This window comes from Cryptotermes secundus, unplaced genomic scaffold (genome assembly GCF_002891405.2).
Source record: "Cryptotermes secundus unplaced genomic scaffold, Csec_1.0 scaffold65, whole genome shotgun sequence".
Classification (NCBI taxonomy): Eukaryota; Metazoa; Arthropoda; class Insecta; order Blattodea; family Kalotermitidae; genus Cryptotermes; species Cryptotermes secundus.
This window is the reverse complement of record NW_019731975.1, coordinates 84,780-94,128: the sequence shown is the minus strand read 5'-3', so window position 1 is coordinate 94,128 and position 9,349 is coordinate 84,780. Positions and strand designations below refer to the sequence as shown.

At 38.9% G+C, this 9,349-nt stretch overlaps 1 long non-coding RNA gene across 1 annotated transcript in view; it reads left to right on the top strand.

Moving 5' to 3' along the window:
- The window catches only part of LOC111867355, a 12,288-nt gene extending 4,313 nt beyond the window's left edge, over positions 1-7,975 (top strand). Inside the window, exons 2-3 of the long non-coding RNA XR_002843335.2 lie at positions 7,325-7,529; positions 7,863-7,975. This is a non-coding gene — a long non-coding RNA (uncharacterized LOC111867355). The remainder of the gene's footprint in view (positions 1-7,324; positions 7,530-7,862) is intronic.
- The last annotated feature ends 1,374 nt before the right edge of the window (positions 7,976-9,349 follow it).

Here is a 9,349-nt window from a genome sequence, read left to right as displayed (position 1 = left end):
CTCCTTTTTGATATAGTGATAAGTTTGATGAAGGTAGATGGAAGTTATATTTTTGTCTAGTATTCATGTTATGGATATTGGAATTTAATTCAAATTTATTTTTGTTGTACGCAACAAATAAGAGAAGCGATAGTATATATTGTGATTGAAGAGGTAGAATTTTTAATTTCTTAAATAAATCTCTACATGAATCTCTACTTCTACATCCTGTAATGATTCTAATTATGTTCTTTTGTATCTTAAAAATTTTTACACTATATGAAGAGTTCCCCCAGAATATTAATCCATAGTCCATAATAGAATGAAAGTAGGCATGGTAAACCATCTTCAGTGTTTCCTGTGGCATAAAGGGCTTAATTTATCTCATTGCATAGCAATCTGCACTTAATTTAGGTATAGTTTGTTCTATATGTATTTTCCAAGACAGTGTACTGTCTACATGTATTCCAAGGAATTTTGTATCAGGTGCTTTACAGATTAATTTGTTGGCATAACTGATGACCAGATCAATTTGGTGGCTGTTTTTAGTTAAGAATGGTATATAATGGGTTTTATCAAAATTTAGTGAGAGTTATTGGCTTTGAACCATCTATTTAAAGCTTCAAATACAAAATTTATATCATTTTTAAAGTCTTCAATTTTAGAGTTCTTGAATATTATACTAGTCATCTGCAAATAGAATTGGTTTAGATTTATTATTGATGGTTTTCGATAGATCATTTATGTAGAGAAGGAAAAGCAAGGGGCCCAAAATTGATCCCTGTGGAACACCATGTTTTATGATACCCCAGTTCGAAAATGCATTAGAACTGGAATTTTTACTTTTTATCTCCACTTTTTGGTACCTATTTTTGAGGTATGATTTGATCCATTCATTAGCTTTGCCAGTTATTCCATAGAAATTTAATTTCTATAGTAAGATATCATGATTTACACAATCAAAAGCTTTTGCTAAATCACAGAAAATCCCTCTCACTATTAATCTGTTATTGAGAGCATCTAAAATATCGTTGGTTAGTTCATAGGTTGCTTTTTCTGTGGTTTTGTCTTTCCTAAATCCAAACTGTTCTTTGACTAATATGTTGTTAGAATTTAAATGTTCAAGCAATCTGTTTTATATAACTTTTTCAAAGACTTTTGAGAATGAAGTCAGTATAGATTCATGATTTGTTTATTCCGTCTTGCAGTGCATACACTTATCTATCTTCTTCTCTCACTCTCACTACATGTTTCGGCATAAAAATGCCATCTTCAGGTGCTACTCAATTCACGTCAAACTAGTACATTGTATGCCTTGTCTTCACTTTAAAATAACTAAAATATATGTCCATCATATATATTGACAAATGTCAATCGTAAAAATATTAAAACTGTTCAGGGTTCCCGATCGCTACGTCGTATCTTATTACGCCAGTCCTGTTCATCCTACTCTGTTGGAGCTCTTCTTCCCTATCGTGTATATTGTGTTTCTGTTGCGTCTTGTTCTCGCGACTGCGTGCGTTAGTATAGAAATTGGTCTGTAGTTAGAAATGCATTTTCTCTCGCCTTTTTTAAAAAGTTGTTTCACTACAGCGTATTTTAAGCATTGCGAAGAATCCCTGATGGTAAAGATTTATTGCACAAATGATTCAATGGTGGGAACTGCCCACATTCAAGCAAGTGTGACAACGCAAGCTTCATTGCTTAGCAATGACGAGTAAACAGCGGTTGCTAGGCAAAGCCCACAACAATACGGACAGTGACTGGTTTTCTATATGTCCGACTCTAGGTTACATAGGAAGATACAGTTACAGTTTTAGATTTCTACAGTTCTGGTTTGGTGAGTTCACTGTTGTTATTGTTGTTCTTCAGTTCTTCAAGCTCAAGTTCATCCGTATATACTGTGCAACTGTAATAAATACTATAGGACAGTTCAACTAGTGGTTGTCTTTTCATATGACATCCCACAATAGGTTGCTTTTTCTGTGGTTTGGCTTTCCTAAATCCAAAAGGGTTCTTTGACTAATATGTTAGAATTTAAGTGTTCAAGTAATCTGTTATATATAACTTTTACGAAGAATTTTGAGAATGAAGTCAGTATAGATATTGGTCTGTAGTTAGAAATGGATTTTATCTCGCCTTTTTTAAAAAGTGGTTTCACTACAGCGTATTTTAAGCGTTGCGGAAAAATCCCTGATGATAAAGAACAAATGATTCAACGGTGAACTGATGTAAACAGAGCTTGCTTTAAGTAAATTGGTAGAAATTTCATCATATCCATGTGAATTTTTGGGCTTAAGGGATTTAATAATGTTTTCAATTTCCTTTATTGTTGAGGATTTGAGATTTATATTTGGAAATGAACTATTAAAGGAATGTGACAGATAGTATATTGGATTATTATTAAGATATGTTTTCTCAACTAATGAGAGGAAATATTCATTAAATGCACTCGCAATAGCTTGTGGATTATTAGTAGACTTTCCTTCAATATTCAAACTTTGTACATCTTCATTAACAGTTTTCTTTCCCGGTTCAACTTTCACAATATCCCAGGTGGTTTTAATTTTATTGTTTGATTTTAGAATTTGGTTGTTATAATAATTCTGTTTNGTAAATTGGTAGAAATTTCATCATATCCATGTGAATTTTTGGGCTTAAGGGATTTAATAATGTTTTCAATTTCCTTTATTGTTGAGGATTTGAGATTTATATTTGGAAATGAACTATTAAAGGAATGTGACAGATAGTATATTGGATTATTATTAAGATATGTTTTCTCAACTAATGAGAGGAAATATTCATTAAATGCACTCGCAATAGCTTGTGGATTATTAGTAGACTTTCCTTCAATATTCAAACTTTGTACATCTTCATTAACAGTTTTCTTTCCCGGTTCAACTTTCACAATATCCCAGGTGGTTTTAATTTTATTGTTTGATTTTAGAATTTGGTTGTTATAATAATTCTGTTTGGCTTCTTTAATGACTTTTGACAAGATTTTACAGTACATTTTGTAATGACTTTTTAGTCTTGGATCATTACTGTCCCTACTGGCCAAATATAGATGATTTTATGTTTACATGAAGTTTTTATTCCAACAGTTATTGAGGTGGTTTTGTTTTTAATATAATTTTTTACTATTTTTAAAGGAAAACTTGAATAAAAGATCCTCAAGTATGTGTTCAGAAAGCAATTAAATTTAGAATCAATATCACTGCTGTCAAATACAGTGTCCCAAGATTCATTACTTAATTTTGTGACAAAATCTGCCATAGTATGCTTGTTGATTTTCCTTATTGTTTTATATTCTTGATTATTGGGCTGAAGGTTAATATTATTTATTTCTATGAGTTGGTCCTCATGATCGGACAAGCCATTTATAAAGGATCCTACAGTAAAGTCTCTTATTTTTGAGTTATCAATGAATATATTATCTATTGCTGACCTAGAGTTATTTTGAATTCTTGTGGGAAGTTAACAGTACTGGAGAGATTGTAAGATAATAACAAAGAATCTAAGTTTAGTTTCCTATTACTATCGATGAGATAGTTTACATTTATATGACCACAAATTAGAAATTCAACTTTTGGACTATTACATTGAGGATGGTTTATAATCTATCTAAGAATTGATCAAAATTCCCAGGTGGGGCTCTGTATAAAGTCAGTACACAAATATCAGAAAAAGTAGAGTCTAAAGCACAGGCTTCTAGATCCTGATCTTTGCAATAATCTTCTAAATTTATTTTAGTAAATTTCACGTTTTTATGTACAAAAATACTCACTCCTCCTTTCTCTAGCATTTGCCTACAATATCTAGCTCCTAAATTATAATTTTCTGTGTGAAAATGTTCTAATTCCAGCTGCTTCATGTGATGATCAGTAAGGCACAGGATGTGTGGGAGACTTGAATGCATGTTAACTATGTTAATTATGTTAACTAGGAATTTTAACCATAATTTCAAATTGGACTTCCCCAACCTGTATGTTAATATTTTGTACTTTTTGCATACACCATGTCAATACGTATAACTTTCATCACATTTGTTAGTTGCTGATGCTGTTCGTTTAATAAGGTTTTGTTTGCTAAATTCAGAAATATAAATACTGTAACGTGTTTTGCTACTGAAGACAACATTTGGATTGTTAATTGATTTATTTAACAACCTACAAGTCATTGCTACAATTAATTATAACACTGTTGCGGATTCACAAAATTTACAAACCCTACACACTATTCTCTTCAAAGTCTATCTTCAGTAGTCTTCACGTATTTATAACATGGGAGCTATACAAGTCTCTCTGAATTACACACTCCCAATATAACTGTACTACAGCACACACAAAGTTTTGAAGTCACACAATAAGTCTTCACTGGCTGACTTCTCAGTTATCGCGCACTGTCACTGATCAGCACACATAAATCTTCTAACCACACGTTTGGTTCTTCTTTCCGTGACTGCTGCTATATTTCAACTAACTCTTAGGCATTCCAGTCAGCGGCCTCCGTAGTCTATAGGTAACGTTCCCACCTCATGACTCGTAGTACGCGGGTTCAAATACCTGGTGGAGGTTGTCGAATTTTTAAGGGCGGAAAAATTCAGGGAACAAGTCCTCTGGGAGGGACTTTAAGCCATGGGTCCCGTGTCGTAGCTTTACGGCACGTAAAAGAACCTCATACCTCCAAAGGAGGTCACTGAGCAAAATTGCGGACGTTTGCTGCCCAACAGCAGTCACTAATACCTCTGGTAGATGGGGGAAGCATTATAGATACTACTCAGCCAGTAGAGCCGGTCTCGCTGGCTGGGCGGAACTGATGGTAAGCACCAATACCGGTAGGATATAGAGGCTGGTAGAAATCATAGAGGGAAGCTCAATGGACCACTACAGGTCTAAGTGCATGGGGAAACCCACCCTCTCTAATAACTAACTAACTAACTAGGCATTCCAGTCTCCCTTATAAACCCTCAGTCAGACAGTGGAAAACCCACCTCGCTTCACTGTTGCGTAAACGCCATGTTTACAGGCGTTTCTGTGCAATGCTGCCGAGAGTTGTTTATTGCTGCGTAGCAACCAGCGTGCTTTGGCTCGGCATGGCACGGAGAAACACCGCTTTCCTTACTGTTGCGTAACTTGGCAACCGACTGCTTATCAAGGGTCTGTCTCCATGGTAACTCGTTCCACCTCCCATTGCCCAGCAACAGTTAGACATGTCACAATATGTGTGTATATATATATATATATTGTCGCGTATCGGGCGTATATCGCGACAAATAAATTCTCGATGTATTCGATGTAGCGAATTTTATTTCACATCCGCTCTCACAATCACCCAAATTACAGATTTACGGTTACTGCTATCTGCTACAGTGGAAAACCCACCTCGCTTCACTGTTGCGTAAACGCCATGTTTACAGGCGTTTCTGTGCAATGCTGCCGAGAGTTGTTTATTGCTGCGTAGCAACCAGCGTGCTTTGGCTCGGCATGGCACGGAGAAACACCGCTTTCCTTACTGTTGCGTAACTTGGCAACCGACTGCTTATCAAGGGTCTGTCTCCATGGTAACTCGTTCCACCTCCCATTGCCCAGCAACAGTTAGACATGTCACAATATGTGTGTATATATATATATATATTGTCGCGTATCGGGCGTATATCGCGACAAATAAATTCTCGATGTATTCGATGTAGCGAATTTTATTTCACATCCGCTCTCACAATCACCCAAATTACAGATTTACGGTTACTGCTATCTGCTACAGTGGAAAACCCACCTCGCTTCACTGTTGCGTAAACGCCATGTTTACAGGCGTTTCTGTGCAATGCTGCCGAGAGTTGTTTATTGCTGCGTAGCAACCAGCGTGCTTTGGCTCGGCATGGCACGGAGAAACACCGCTTTCCTTACTGTTGCGTAACTTGGCAACCGACTGCTTATCAAGGGTCTGTCTCCATGGTAACTCGTTCCACCTCCCATTGCCCAGCAACAGTTAGACATGTCACAATATGTGTGTATATATATATATATATTGTCGCGTATCGGGCGTATATCGCGACAAATAAATTCTCGATGTATTCGATGTAGCGAATTTTATTTCACATCCGCTCTCACAATCACCCAAATTACAGATTTACGGTTACTGCTATCTGCTACAGTGGAAAACCCACCTCGCTTCACTGTTGCGTAAACGCCATGTTTACAGGCGTTTCTGTGCAATGCTGCCGAGAGTTGTTTATTGCTGCGTAGCAACCAGCGTGCTTTGGCTCGGCATGGCACGGAGAAACACCGCTTTCCTTACTGTTGCGTAACTTGGCAACCGACTGCTTATCAAGGGTCTGTCTCCATGGTAACTCGTTCCACCTCCCATTGCCCAGCAACAGTTAGACATGTCACAATATATATATATATATTGTCGCGTATCGGGCGTATATCGCGACAAATAAATTCTCGATGTATTCGATGTAGCGAATTTTATTTCACATCCGCTCTCACAATCACCCAAATTACAGATTTACGGTTACTGCTATCTGCAGTATCACAATTAGTACACTCCAAATGCCACAGTACAACTGACTGGTTGCTGGCTAACTCGGCGGTAGGTCCAGGACTCGCTGACTGACTCCGTACAACTGACTGTGAATAGCCTTCGCTGCTCCCTATGTAGCCTCGATCGGACAATACGGCCACGTAATAGGCACCCTTGTTGCTAGCCACGCTGTCCGGTTACGTCACCGCTGTTGATTCGCCTTGCATAGTTACCCGGTTACGGGGCTCGGCTATCTTCGGCTCCGCTCGTGACGTCACCGCGCATGGCTGCCAGGATGCGGGGTGATTACTCGCCTATTATGCGAGCGTTACGTTACCGCTGAGGGGTGGGAGGGGAGCGCTGACTCACCCGCCGCGTCACTGCTGGTGTGGGGGGGGCTCGGCTTTGCGCAACATGTCACAATATATATATATTACCTGTTTATTTTTATTTATTAATGTTTGCATCCCCAGTGTTTGGAAGTTAATGTTTATAATAACAGATGGTATGGTCCTTGCTAAACATTGGTGATGAAATTAATGTTTCTTAATGTTCTCTTCTAGTTTGCTACAATTCGTTTCATACTTATGGTGACAGACTTGTTACTGGTGTTTTGGTAATGCCATTTCTTTATTAATTAGGACTGTTATGGTATATTAGGCAACACTGAGATTTATTTTGAAAGGTGTGAGGCCATAACATGGCTCTTCTTTATTAAAATGAAGCTGGATATGTTTGTGTAGCAAATTAATTTTTCAAATTGTAGTACAAATTATACTGTATTACAACAATATCCCTTCACTTTTGGTTGGCATTGCAGGTGATGGCAGTGCATTGTATGGACAGTCTTGTTTTGAGACTAGGATGGGAAAAGCAATTTGTTTATGTTGGTGCCTCTCTGTTCTTTTGGTGGTGACATCTGGTGAACAGTTACTACATTCTGTGGCTGGGGAGGTGGGCCGTGGTAACTACACTTACTACAGCTTAATGTATGAAGGCCCCATCGTACTGTCCCTTTATTCAGAGTAAGTTGATCTAACTGCATAAAATTAACCTTGTACAGAAATGGAGAAACTCTTTGTATAGTGAAAGTGCAGTAGCCATTTGGCTATTCATGAGAATCACATGGTGCCAAGTTCAAGGTCGATTTGCATGTTAATATTAATACTAGAATAACTGAACAAATTATGTTCAGACTATTATCAAAAGATTCTCTACACATTGTGACAAGTTACACCAGCTTTGTTCTTGTGTGTCATTTTGTTCTTTTATGTTCACAGTTTTGCAGAATTTAAAAGCAGTGTGTCACAACTAGTACATTTGGTACAATAATGCTTTTCATTGTCTCATATTGATAGGTTGGGTGATGCTGACTTGTATGTGTCACAGACAGTGACCAAACCGACATTTGAACCAGAAACATACTGTCTTCAGTCTTCTACCTGTGGCCTTGATGTTGTACACATACCTCGGAGGTGAGATTTATAACTTGATTTGTATAATATTCTGGTGTATTGACTCTATGGAGGAACTGTTGAGCCACAGAGGCCTCGGGGCATGCGCCACCGTGAGAGTTGCGGATTGTATCACCACGTTGCTAGGTGACAACTCTGTGAATGCTTCGATTGTGCAACAGGAAGTGCGAGTGACGTCACATACCCCACTCATCCCGTAACTATGCAAAACTTGGTAAACACCCCTCCCCACTAGGCTGTGACATCACGCAACAAGGGAGGCCGTGCAGCGACTGTTGCTTGGCACGCGGTAAACACAATGTCACGCAACAGTGGTATCTGTCACGTAACTGTTTTCTGTGTTCTCAGTGCAGACGCTACATAACGAGGAGTATTCATCAGTGTAGAACCAGAGAGAGTTACTAGTATTGAGTATGAGCATTCAGTATGAATTGAAGTCCAGCAGCTACGAGTTGTTATTGAGTTGTGTTGAGTGATTGGAAGTANGCAGTCACTAATACCTCTGGTAGATGGGGGAAGCATTATAGATACTACTCAGCCAGTAGAGCCGGTCTCACTGGCTGGGCGGAACTGATGGTAAGCACCAATACCGGTAGGATATAGAGGCTGGTAGAAATCATAGAGGGAAGCTCAATGGACCACTACAGGTCTAAGTGCATGGGGAAACCCACCCTCTCTAATAACTAACTAACTAACTAGGCATTCCAGTCTCCCTTATAAACCCTCAGTCAGACAGTGGAAAACCCACCTCGCTTCACTGTTGCGTAAACGCCATGTTTACAGGCGTTTCTGTGCAATGCTGCCGAGAGTTGTTTATTGCTGCGTAGCAACCAGCGTGCTTTGGCTCGGCATGGCACGGAGAAACACCGCTTTCCTTACTGTTGCGTAACTTGGCAACCGACTGCTTATCAAGGGTCTGTCTCCATGGTAACTCGTTCCACCTCCCATTGCCCAGCAACAGTTAGACATGTCACAATATGTGTGTATATATATATATATATTGTCGCGTATCGGGCGTATATCGCGACAAATAAATTCTCGATGTATTCGATGTAGCGAATTTTATTTCACATCCGCTCTCACAATCACCCAAATTACAGATTTACGGTTACTGCTATCTGCTACAGTGGAAAACCCACCTCGCTTCACTGTTGCGTAAACGCCATGTTTACAGGCGTTTCTGTGCAATGCTGCCGAGAGTTGTTTATTGCTGCGTAGCAACCAGCGTGCTTTGGCTCGGCATGGCACGGAGAAACACCGCTTTCCTTACTGTTGCGTAACTTGGCAACCGACTGCTTATCAAGGGTCTGTCTCCATGGTAACTCGTTCCACCTCCCATTGCCCAGCAACAGTTAGACATGTCACAATAT